Consider the following 13,526-nt stretch of genomic DNA (forward strand, 5'->3'; position numbering starts at 1 on the left):
CCAAAGGAAATATCCTCATTTCAGAGGAGAAAAAATCATTCTGAGAAACTCCGTTGTGATCTGTGAATTCATCTCACAGAGTTACAGCTTTCCGCTCCAGAAGCCGCTCGCTAAGACTGGTCGTGTGGAATTTGTAAATGGATATTTGGAAGCCCTTAGAAGCCTATGGTGAAAAAGAAAATATCCTCAGATGAAAACTGGAAAGAAACTTTCTGAGAAACTGCTTTGTGATGCTTGACTTCCACTCACTGAGTTACAGCTGTGTTACCTGTGGCGGGTTGCTAGCCCTAATTCTGTGGAATCTGAGAACTGATATTTCGGATCCCTTTGAAGACTATACGGACAAAAGAAATATCCTCCGATCAGAATGAGAAAGAAGCTTTCCGAGAAACTTCTTCGTGATCTGTGAATTCAACTCAAATTGTTACAGCTTTCCCCTCAAGAAGCCTTTCGATAAGACTGTTCTTGTGGAATTTGCAAAGTGATATTTGGAAGCCTACGGAGTGCTATGGTGAAAAGGGAAATAACCTCAGATGAAACCTGGAAAGTAGCTTTCTGAGAAACTGCTTTGTGTCCTGTGAATTCACCTCACAGAGTTACAGCTTTCCGCTACAGAAGCCGTTCGCTAAGACTGGTCTTGTGGAATTTGTAAATGGATATTTGGAAGCTCATAGAAGCCTATGGTGAAAAAGAAAATATCCTCATAGGAAAACAGAAAGAAGATTTCTGAGAAACTGCTTTGTGATGTGTGACTTCCAATCACGGAGTTAGAGCTGTATTTAATTGAGCGAGTTGCTAGCCTAATTTCTGTGGAATCTGAGACCTGATATTTCGGATCCCTTTGAAGTCCATAGTGCCAAAGGAAATATCCTCCTATCAAAATGAGAAAGAAGCTTTCAGAAAAACTTCTCTGAGATCTGTGAATTCATCTCACAGAGTTACAGCTTTCCCCTCAAGAAGCCTTTCGCTAAGACTGTTCTTGTGGAATTTGCAAAGTGAAATTAGGAAGCCCATAGAGGACTATGGTGAAAAGGGAAATATCGTCAAATGAAAACTGAAAGAAGCTTTCTGAGAAACTGCTTTGTGATGTGTGACTTCCACTCACTGAGTTACAGATGTATTTCATGGAGCTGTTTGCTAGCCTTATTTCTGAGTAATCTGGGAACAGATATTTTGGATCCCTTTGAGACTATAGAGCCAAAGGAAATATCCTTCGATGAAAATGAGAAAGAAGATTTCTGAGAAACTTTTTGTGATCTGTGAATTCATCTCACAGAGTTACAGCATTCCCCGCAAGAAGCATTTCGCGAAGACTGTTCTTGAGAAAATTGCCAAGTGATATTTGGAATCCCATGGAGGGCTGTGGTAAAAAGGGAAATATCCTCAGATCAAAACTGGAAAGAAGCTTTCTGAGAAAGTGCTTTGTGTTCTGTGAATTCATCTCACAGAGTTACAGCTGTCCAATCCAGAAGCCGTTCGCAAAGACTGTTCTTGCGCAATTTGCAAAGGGATATTTGGAAGACCATAGAGACCTATGGTGAAAAAGAAAATATTCTCAAATGAAAACTGAAAGGAGCTTTCTGAGAAACTGCTTTGTGATGTCTGACTTCTACTCACCGAGTTACAACTGTATTTCATGGAGCTGTTTGCTAGCCTTATTTGTGTGGAATCTGATAACAGATATTTCGGATGCATTTGAAGACTATAGGGCCAAACGAAATATCCGTCAATCAAAAGGATAAAGAAGCTTTCTGAGAAACTTCTTTGTGATCTGTGAATTCATCTCACAGAGTTACAGCTTTCCGCTCAAGAAGCCTTTTGCTAAAACTGTTCTTGTGGATTTTGCAAAGTGATATTTGGAAGCCCATGGAGGGGTATGGTGAAAAGGGAAATATCCTCAGATGAAAACTGGAAAGAAGCTTTCTGAGAAACTACTTTCTGTTCGGTGAATTCATCTCACAGAATTACAGCTTTCCACTCCAGAAGCCGTTTGCGTATACTGGTCTGGGGGAATTTGTAAATGGATATTTGGAAGCCCATAGAAGCCAATGGTGAAAGAGAAAATATCCTCATTGGAAAACCGGAAAGAAGCTTTCTGAGAAACTGCTTTGTGATGTGTGACTTCCACTCACTGAGTTACAGCTGTATTTCGTGGAGCTGTTTGTTAGCCTTATTTCTGTGGAATCTGATTCCTGATATTTCGGATACCTTTGAAGACTATAGGGACAAAGGAAATAACCTCCGATCAAAATGAGAAAGAAGCTTTCTGAGAAACTTCTTTGTGTTCTGTGAAATCATCTCACAGAGTTACAGCTTTCCCCTCAAGAAGCCTTTCCCTAAGATTGTTCTTGTGGAATTTCAAAGTGATATTTGGAAGCCCATGGAGGGCTACGGTGAAATGGGAAATACCCTCAGATCAAAACTGGAAAGAAGCTTTCTGAGAAACTGCTTTCTGTTCTGTGAATTCATCTCACAGGGTTACAGCTTTCCTCTCCACAAGCCGTTTGCTAACACTGTTCTTGTGGAAATTGCAAAGGAATATTTGGAAGCCCATAGAGGCCTATGGTGAAAAAGAAAATATCCTCAGATGAAAACTGTAAAGAAGCTTTCTGAGAAACCGCTTTGTGATGTATAACCTCCACTCCCTGAGTTACAACTGTATTTCGTGAAGCTTTTTGCTAGGCTTATTTCTGTGGAATCTGAGAACTGATATTACGGATCCCTTGGAAGACTGTAGGACCAAAGGAAATATCCTCCGATCAAAATGAGAAAGAAGCTTTCTGAGAAACTTCTTTGTGATCTGGGAATTCGTCTCACAGAGTTACAGCTTTCCCCTCAAGACGCCTTTCTCTAAGACTGTTCTTGTGGAATAGGCAAAGTGATATTTGGAAGCCGTTAGAGGGCTATGGTGAAAAGGAAAATATCCTCAGATCAAAACTGGAAAGAAGCTTTCTGAGAAACTGCTTTGTGTTCTGTGAATTTATCTCACAGAGTTACAGCTTTCTCCTCAAGAAGCCGTTCCCTAAGACTGTTCCTGTGGAATTTGCAAAGGGATATTTGGAAGCCCATAGAGGTCTATGTGAAAAAGAACATACCCTCAGATGAAAACTGGAAAGAAGTTCCTGAGAAACTACTTTGTGATGTGTGACTTCCACTCACGGTGATACAACTGTATTTCGTGGAGCTCTTTGTTTGCTTTATTTCTGTGAATCTGAGAACAGATATTTCGCATCCCTTGGAAGTTACAGAGTTACAGCTTTCCGTTCCAGAAGCCGTTTGCTAAGACTGGTCTTGTGGAATTTGTAAATGGATATTTGGAAGCCCATAGAAGCCTATGGTGAAAAAGAAAATATCCTCATAGGAAAACTGGAAAGAAGCTTTCTGAGAAACTGCTTTGTGATGTGTGACTTCCACTCACGGAGTTACAGCTGTATTTCCTGGAGCGGGTTGCTAGCCTTATTTCTGTGGAATCTGAGACCTGATATTTCGGATCCCTTTTTATGTCTATAGGGCCAAAGGAAATATCCTCCGATCAAAAGGAGAAAGAAGCTTTCTGAGAAACTGCGTTGTGATCTGTGAATTCATCACACAGAATTACAGCTTTCCCCTCAAGAAGCCTTTCGCTAAGACTGTTCTAGTGGAATTTGCAAAGTGATATTTGGAAGCCCATAGAGGACTATGGTGAAAAGGGAAGTATCCTCAGATGAATACTGGAAAGCAGCTTTCTGAGAAACTGCTTTGTGATGTGTGACTTCCACTCACTGAGTTACAGCTGCATTTCACGGGGCTGTTTGCTAGCCTTATTTGTGCAGAATCTGAAAAGGGATATTTCGGATGCCTTTGAAGACTATAGGGCCAAAGGAAATATCCTCATTTCAGAGGAGAAAAAATCATTCTGAGATACTTCTTTGTGATCTGTGAATTCATCTCACAGAGTTACAGCTTTCCGCTCCAGAAGCCGTACGCTAAGACTGGTCATGTGGAATTTGTAAATGGATATTTGGAAGCCCATAGAACCCTTGGTGAAAAAGAAAATATCCTCAGATGAAAACTGGAAAGAAGCTTTCTGAGAAACTGCTTTGTGATGCTTGACTTCCACTCACTGAGTTACAGCTGTGTTACCTGTGGCGGGTTGCTAGCCCTAATTCTGTGGAATCTGAGAACTGATATTTCGGATCCCTTTGAAGACTATACGGACAAAAGAAATATCCTCCGATCAGAATGAGAAAGAAGCTTTCCGAGAAACTTCTTCGTGATCTGTGAATTCAACTCAAATTGTTACAGCTTTCCCCTCAAGAAGCCTTTCGATAAGACTGTTCTTGTGGAATTTGCAAAGTGATATTTGGAAGCCTACGGAGTGCTATGGTGAAAAGGGAAATAACCTCAGATGAAACCTGGAAAGTAGCTTTCTGAGAAACTGCTTTGTGTTCTGTGAATTCACCTCACAGAGTTACAGCTTTCCGCTACAGAAGCCGTTCGCTAAGACTGGTCTTGTGGAATTTGTAAATGGATATTTGGAAGCCCATAGAAGCCTATGGTGAAAAAGAAAATATCCTCATAGGAAAACAGAAAGAAGATTTCTGAGAAACTTCTTTGTGATGTGTGACTTCCACTCACGGAGTTACAGCTGTATTTACTAGAGCGGTTTGCTAGCCTTATTTCTGTGGAATCTGAGACCTGATATTTCGGATCCCTTTGAAGTCTATAGTGCCAAAGGAAATATCCTCCTATCAAAATGAGAAAGAAGCTTTCAGAAAAACTTCTCTGAGATCTGTGAATTCATCTCACAGAGTTACAGCTTTCCCCTCAAGAAGCCTTTCGCTAAGACTGTTCTTGTGGAATTTGCAAAGTGAAATTAGGAAGCCCATAGAGGACTATGGTGAAAAGGGAAATATCGTCAAATGAAAACTGAAAGAAGCTTTCTGAGAAACTGCTTTGTGATGTGTGACTTCCACTCACTGAGTTACAGATGTATTTCATGGAGCTGTTTGCTATCCTTATATCTGAGTAATCTGGGAACAGATATTTTGGATCCCTTTGAGACTATAGAGCCAAAGGAAATATCCTTCGATGAAAATGAGAAAGAAGATTTCTGAGAAACTTCTTTGTGATCTGTGAATTCATCTCACAGTGTTACTGCTTTCCCTCAAGAGGACTTTCACTAAGATTGTTCTTGTGGAATTTGCAAAGTGATATTTGGAAGCCCATGGACGGCTATGGTGAAAAGGGAAATATCCTCAGATAAATATTGGAAAGAAGCTTTCTGAGAAACTGCGTTGTGTTCTGTGAATACATCTCACAGAATTACAACTTTGCCCTACAGAACCCGTTCGCTAAGAATGTTCTTGTTGAAATTGCAAAGGGATATTTTGAAGCCGATAGAGGCCTACGGTGAAAAACAAAATATTCTCAGATGAAAACTGGAAAGAAGCTTTCTGAGAAACTGCTTTGTGATGTGTGACATCCACTCACTGAGTTACAGCTGTATAACATGGAGATGTGTGCTAGCCTTACTTCTGTGGAATCTGAGAACTGATATTTCGGATCCCTTTGAAGATTATAGGGCCAAAGCAAATATCCTCCGATGAAAATGAGAAAGAAGCTTTCGGAGAAACTTCTGCATGATCTGTGAATTCATCTCACAGAGTTACTGCTTTCCTCTCAAGAAAACTTTTTCTAAGACTGTTCTTGTGGAATTTGCAAATTGATATTTGGAAGCCCATGGAGGGCTATGTTGAGAAAGGAAATATCCCCAGATAAAAACTGGAAAGAAGCTTTCTGAGAAACCTATTTGTGTTCTGTGAATTCATCTCACAGAGTTACAGCTTTCCGCTCCAGAAGCCATTCGCTAAAACTGTTCTTGTGGAATTTTTAAATGGATATTGGATAACCAATTTTTAAATGGATAACCCCGCTCTACTAAACCCAATTAAACGCCTCACAATAGGCAGCATAATCACAGGATTTCTTATCACCAATAGCATCCCCCCCACCTCACCCCTCCAACCAACAATACCCCTCTACTTAAAACTCTCAGCCCTATACGCAACTGCTCTAGGCTTCCTAGCAGCCCTAGACCTCACTCTAATAACAAACAAACTAAAAATAAAAAACCCATCACAAACATTCAAATTCTCCAGCATACTAGGATATTTTCCCACCACAATCCACCGCATAATCCCCTATCAAAATCTACTTATAAGCCAAAACTTAGCCCTCCTCCTACTAGACTTGACATGATTAGAGAAGTCCATGCCTAAAATAATCTCACAAACACACACCACCGCTTCTATAACCATAACCCCCCAAAAAGGCATAATCAAACTCTATTCCCTCTCATTCCTCATTCCTCTTACCCTAACCCTATTCCTAATAATATAATCTATTGCCCCGGACAATCTCAATCACAACGTACACAGCAACAAATAATGTTCAACCAGCAACCACCACTAATCAACGCCCATAATCATACAAGGCACCCGCACCAATAGAATCACCTTGAATAAGTTCCGACCCCTCCCCCTCAAAAATCACCCAATCACCAGTATCACTAAAACTAACTACCACTACTACTGTCTCATCCAAGCTTAAAACCCATAAAATCAACATCACCTCCATCTTTAACCCTACTAAAAGACCCCCTAAGACCTCAAACCCCGAATCTCATGTCTCAGGATACTCTTCAATAGCTATTGCTGTAGTATAACCAAAAACAACTATCATACCTCCCAGATAGACCAAAAACATTATCAAACCCATATAAGACCATAGAAGCCTATGGTGAAAAAGAAAATATCCTCGTAGGAAAATGGGAAATAAGCTTTCTGAGAAACTGCTTTGTGATGTTTGACTTCCACTCACGGAGATACAGCTGTATTTCCTGGAGCGGGTTGCAGCCTTATTTCTGTGGAATCTGAGACCTGATATTTCGGATCCCTTTGACGACCATAGGGCCAAAGGAAATATCCAGTGATCAAAATTAAAGGAAGCTTTTTGAGAAACTTCTTTGTGATCTGTTAATTCATCTCACAGAGTTACAGCTTTCGCCTCAAGAAGGCTTTCGCTAAGACTGTTCTTTTGTAATTTGCAAAGTAATATTTAGAATCCCTTGGACGGCTATGAGAAAAGGGAAATATCCACAGATACAAACTGGAAAGAAGCTTTCTGAGAAACTGCTATGTGTTCTCTGAATTCATCTCACAGAGTTACAGCTTTCCCCTCCAGAAGCCGTTTGATAAGACGGTTATTGTGGAATTTGCATAGGTATATTTGGAAGCCCATAGAGGCCTATGGTGAAAAAGAAAATATCCTCAGATGAAAACTGGAAAGAAGCTTTCTGAGGAACTGCTTTGTGATGTGTGACATTCATTCACTGAGTTACAGCTGTATGTCGTTGTGCTGTTTGCTAGACATATTTCTGTGGAATCTCAGAACTGATATTTCGGATCCCTTTGAAGACTATAAGGCCAAAGGAAATATCCTCTGGGGAAAATGAGAAAGAAGCTTTCACAGAAACTTCTTTGTGATCTGTGAATTCATCTCACAGAGTTACAGCTTTCCCCGCAAGAAGCCTTTCGCTAAGACTGTTCTTGTGCAATTTGCAAGGTGATATTTGGAAGCCCATGGAGGGATATGGTGAAAAAGGAAATATCCTCAGAGGAAAACTGGAAAGAAGCTTTCTGAGAAACTGCTCTTTGTTCTGTGAATTCATCTCACAGAGTTACACCTTTCCCTTCAAGAAGCCTTTCGCTAAGACTGTTCTTGTGGAATTTGCAAAGTGAAATTTTAAGCCCATGGAGGGCTATGGTGAAAAGAGAAATATCCTCAGCTGAAACCTGGAAAGAAGCTTTCTGAGAAACTGCTTTGTGTTCTGTGAATTCACCTCACAGAGTTACAGCTTTCCTCTCTAGAAGCCGTTCGCTAAGAGTGTTCTTGAGTAATTTGCAAAGGGATATTTGGAAACCCTTAGAGGCCTATGGTAATAAAGAAAATATCCTCAGATGAAAACTGGAAGGAAGCTTTCTCAGAAACTGCTTTCTGATGTGTGACTTCCACTCGCTGAGTTACAGCTGTATTTCCTGGAGCTGTTTTCTAGCCTTATTTCTGTGGAATATGAGAACTGATATTTCGAATCCCTTTGAAGACTATAAGGCCAAAGGAAATATCCTCCGATAACAAAGAGAAAGAAGCTTTCTGAGAAACTTCTTTGTTATCTGTGAATTCATCTCCCAGAGTTACAGCTTACCCCTTAAGAAACCTTCCGCTACGACTGTTCTTGTGGAATTTGTAAAGTGATATTTGGAAGCCTATGGAGGGCTATGTTGAAAAGGGAAATATCCTCAGATGAAAACTGGAAAGAAGCTTTCTGAGAAACTTCTTTGTGTTCTGTGAATTCATCTACATAGTTACAGCTAGCCATTTCAGAAGCCGTTCGCTAAAACTGTTCTTGTGGAATTTGCAAAGGGATATTTGGAAGCCCATAGAGGCCCATGGTGAAAAAGAAAATATCCGCAGATGAAAGCTGGAAAGAAGTTTTCTGAGAAGCTGCTTTTTGATGTGTGACTTCCACTCACTGAGTTACAGCTGTATTTCGTGGAGCTGTTTGCTAGCCTTATTTTTGTGGGATCTGAGACCTGATATTTCGGATCCTTTTGAAGAATGTAGGGACAAAGAAAATATCCTCCGATCAAAAGGAGAAAGAAGCTTTCTGAGAAACATCTTTGTGATCTGTGAATTTATCTCACAGAGTTACAGCTTTCCCCTCAAGAGCCTTTCGCTAAGTCTGTTCTTGTGGAATCTGCAAATTGATATTTGGAAGCCGATGGAGGGCTATTGTGAGAAGGGAAATATCCTCATATAAAAACTGGAAAGAGACTTTCTGAGAAACCTCTTTGTATCTGTGAATTCATCTCAGAGAGTTACAGCTTTCCCCTCCAGAAGCCGTTCGCTAAGAGTGTTCTTGTGTAATTTGCCAAGGGATATTTGGAAGCCCATAGTGGCCTATTGTGAAAAAGGAAATATCCTCAGGTGAAAACTGGAAAGAAGCTTTCTGAGAAACTGATTTGTGATGTGTGACTTCCACTCACCGAGTTACAGCTGTATTTCGTGGAGCTCTTTGCTAGCCTTATTTCAGTGGAATATGAGACCTAATATTTCGGATCCCTTGGAAGGGAATAGGGACAAAGCAAGTATCCTCCGACCAAAATCAGAAAGAAGCTTTCTGAGAAACTGCTTTGTGTTCTGTGAATTCATCTCACAGAGTTACAGCTTTCCCCTCCAGAAACCATTCACTAAGACTGTTCTTGTGGAATTTGTAAATGGATATTTGAAAGCCCATAGAAGCCTATGGTGAAAAAGAAAATATCCTCAAAGAAAATCGGAAGGAAGCTTTCTGAGAAACTGCTTTGTGATGTGTGACTTCCATGCACTGAGTTACTTCTGTATTACGTGGAGCTCTTTTCTAGCCTTATTTCAGTGGAATCTGAGAACTGATATTTCGGATCCCTTGGAAGACAATAGGGCCAAAGCAAGTATCCTGCGACCAAAATCAGATAGAAGCTTTCTGAGAAACTTCTTTGTGATGTGTGAATTCATCTCACAGAGTTACAACTTTCCCCTCAAGAAGCGTTTCGCTAATACTGTTCTTGTGGGATTTGCAAAGTGATATTTGGAAGCCCATGGAGGGCTATTGTGAAAAGGAAAATATCCTCAGATAAAAACTGTAAAGAAGCTTTCTGAGAAACTGCTTTGTGTTTTGTGAATTCATCTCACAGGATTACAGCTTTCCCCTCAAGAAGCCTTTCGCTAAGAGTGTTCTTCTATGATTTGCATAGTGATATTTGGTACCCATGGAGGGCTATGGTGAAAAGGAAAATATCCTCAGATAAAAACTGAAAAGAATCTTTCTGAGAAACTGCTTTGTGTTGTGTGAAATCATCTCACAGAGTTATAGCTTTCCCCTCCATAAACCATTCGCTAAGACTGTTCTTGTGGAATTTGCAAAAGGATATTTGGAAGCCCATAGAGGCCTATGGTGAAAAAGAAAATATCCTCAGATGAAAACTAGAAAGAAGCTTTCTGAGAAACTGCTTTGTGATGTGTGACATCCACTCACTGACCTACAGCTGTATGTCGTGGTTCTGTTTGCTAGCCTTATTTCTGGGGAATCTCAGAACTGATATATCGGATCCCTTTGAAGACTATAGGGCCAAAGGAAATATCCTCCTATCAAAATGAGAAAGAAGCTTTCTGAGAAACTTCTTTGTGATCTGTGAATTCATCTCACAGAGTTATAGCTTTCTGCTACAGAACCCGTGCGCTAAGACTGTTCTTGTGGAATTTGTAAATGGATATTTGGAAGCGCATAAAAGCCTAGGGTGAAAAAGAAAATATCCTCAAAGGAAAACCGGAAGGAAGCTTTTTGAGAAACTGTCTTGTGATGTGTGACTTCCACTCAGTGAGTTACAGCTGTATATCGTGGAGCTGTTTGCTAGCCTTATTTCTGTGTGATCTGACACCTGATATTTCGGATCCCTTTGAAGACTATAGGGCCAAAGGAAATATCCTCCGATCAGAATGAGAAAGAAGCTTTCTGAGAAACTTCTTTGTGATCTGTGAATTCATCTCACGTTGTTACAGCTTTCCCCTCAAGAAGCCTTTCGCTAAGACTATTCTTGTGGAATTAGCAAAGTGATATTTGGGAGACCATGGAGGGCTATGGTGAAAAGGGAAATATCCACAGATTAAATCTGGAAAGAAGCTATCTAAGATACTGCTTAGTGTTCTGTGAATTCATCTGACAGAGTTACAACTTTCCCATCCAGAAGCCGTTCGCTGAGATTATTCTTGTGGAATTTGCAATGGGATATTTAGAAGCCCATAGAGGCCTATGGTGAAAATGAAAATATCCACAGTTGAAAACTTGATAGAAACTTTCTTAGAAACTGCTTTGTGATGTTTGACTTCCACTCACTGAGTTACAGCTGTATTTGGTGGAGCTGTTTGCTAGCCTTATTTCTGTTGAATCTGAGAACTTATATTTCGGATAACTTTGAAGACTATAGGGCAAAAGGAAATATCCTCCGATCAAAATGAGCAAGAAGCTTTCTGAGAAACTTCTTTGTGATCTGTGAATTCATCTCACAGAGTTACAGCTTTCCCCTCAAGAACACTTTCGGTAAGACTCTTCTTGTGGAATTTGCAGAGGGATATTTGGAAGCCCAAGGAGGGCTATGTTGAAAAGGGAAATATCCTCAGATGAAAACTGGAAAGAAGCTTTCTGAGAAACTGCTTTGTGTTCTGTGAATTCATCTCACAGTGTTATAGCTTTCCGCTCCAGAAGCCGTTGGTTAAGACCGTTGTTGTGGAATTTTTAAATGGATATTTGGAAGCCCATAGAAGCCTAAGGTGAAAAAGAAAATATCCTCATAGGAAAACCGGAAAGAAGCTTTCTGAGAAACTGCTTTGTGATGTGTGACTTCCACTCACTGAGTTAAAGGTGTATTTCATGGAGTTGTTTGCTAGCCATATTTCTGTGGAATCTGAGAACTGATATTTCGGATCCCTTGGAAGACTATAGGGCCAAAGGAAATATCCTCCGATCAAAATGAGAAAGAAGCTTTCTGAGAAACTTCTTTCTGATCTGTGAATTCATCTCACAGAGTAACAGCTTTCCCCTCAAGAAGCCTTTTGCTAAGACTTTTCTTGTGGAATTTGCAAATTGATATTTCGAAGCCCATAGAGGACTAAGGTTAAAAAGGGAAATATCCTGAGATGAAAACTCGAAAGAAGCTTTCTGAGAAACTGCTTTGTGTTCTGTGAATTCACCGCACAGTTACTGCTTTCCCCTCCAGAAGCCATTCGCTGAGAATGTACTCGTGGAATTTGCAAAGGGATATTGGGAAGCCCATAGAGGCCTATGGTGAAAAAGAAAATATCCTCAGTTGAAAACTGTAAAGAAGCTTTCTGTGAAACGGCTTTGTGATGTATGACTTCCACTCACGGAGTTACAGCTGTGTTTCATGGAGTTGTTTGCTAGCCTTATTTCTGTGGAATCTGAGAACTGATATTTCGGATCCCTTGGAAGACTATAGGTCCAAAGGAAATATCCTCCGATCAAAATGAGAAAGAAGCTTTCTGAGAAACTTTTTTGTGATCTGTGAATTCATCTCACAGAGTTACAGCTTTCCCCTCAAGAAGCCTTCCACTAAGACTGTTCTTGTGGAATTTCCAAAGTGATATTTGGAAGCCCATCGTGGGCTATGTTGAAAGGGGAAATATCATCAGATGAAAACTGGAAAGAAGCTTTCTGAGAAACTGCTTTGTGTTCTGTGAATTCACCTCACAGAGTTAATGCTTTCCCCTGCAGAAGCCGTTCGCTAAGACTGTTCTTGTGGAATTTGCAAAGGGATATTTGGAAGCCCATAGAAACCTACGGTGAAAAAGAAAATATCCTCATAAGAAAACTGGAAAGAAGCTTTCTCAGAAACTGCTTTGTGATGTGTGACTTCCACTCATGGAGTTACAGCTGTACTTCCTGGAGCGGATTGCTAGCCTTATTTCTGTGGAATCTGAGACCTCATATTTGGAATCCCTTTGAATACAATAGGGCCAAAAGAAATATCCTCCGATCAAAATGAGAAAGAAGCTTTCTGAGAAACTTCTTTGTGATCTGTGAATTCATCTCACAGAGTTACAGCTTTCCCCTCAAGAAGCTGTTCACTAAGACTGTTCTTGTGGAATGTGCAAAGTGATATTTGGAAGCCCATGGAGGGATATGGTGAAAAGGGAAATATCCTCAGATCAAAACTGGAAAGAAGCTTTCTGAGAAACTGCTTTGTGTTCTGTGAATTCATCTCACAGAGTTACAGCTTTCCCCTCCAGAAACCATTCACTAAGACTGTTCTTGTGGAATTTGTAAATGGATATTTGAAAGCCCATAGAAGCCTATGGTGAAAAAGAAAATATCCTCAAAGAAAATCGGAAGGAAGCTTTCTGAGAAACTGCTTTGTGATGTGTGACTTCCATGCACTGAGTTACTTCTGTATTACGTGGAGCTCTTTTCTAGCCTTATTTCAGTGGAATCTGAGAACTGATATTTCGGATCCCTTGGAAGACAATAGGGCCAAAGCAAGTATCCTGCGACCAAAATCAGATAGAAGCTTTCTGAGAAACTTCTTTGTGATGTGTGAATTCATCTCACAGAGTTACAGCTTTCCCCTCCAGAAGCCATTCCGTAACACTGTTCTTGTGGGATTTGCAAAGGGATATTTGGAGGCCCATAGAGGCCTATGGTGAAAAAGAAAATATCCTCAGATGAAAATGGAAAGAAGCTTTCTGAGAAACTGCTTTGTGATGTGTGACATCCACTCACTGAGTTTCAGCTGTATTTCGTGGAGCTGTTTGCTAGCCTTATTTCGGTGGAAACTGAGAACTGATATTTCGGATCCCTTGGAGGACTATAGGGCCAAAGGAAATATCCTCCGATCAAAATGAGGAAGAAGCTTTCTGACAAACTTCTTTGTGAT

General features: G+C 40.4%; 1 pseudogene; it reads left to right on the forward strand.

Annotated features, from left to right (window-relative positions):
- Nucleotides 1–12,997, forward strand: part of LOC139361335 (uncharacterized) — a 35,934-nt pseudogene extending 22,937 nt beyond the window's left edge.
- The last annotated feature ends 529 nt before the right edge of the window (nt 12,998–13,526 follow it).

Source organism: Macaca nemestrina, chromosome 2 (genome assembly GCF_043159975.1).
Source record: "Macaca nemestrina isolate mMacNem1 chromosome 2, mMacNem.hap1, whole genome shotgun sequence".
Classification (NCBI taxonomy): domain Eukaryota; kingdom Metazoa; phylum Chordata; class Mammalia; order Primates; family Cercopithecidae; genus Macaca; species Macaca nemestrina.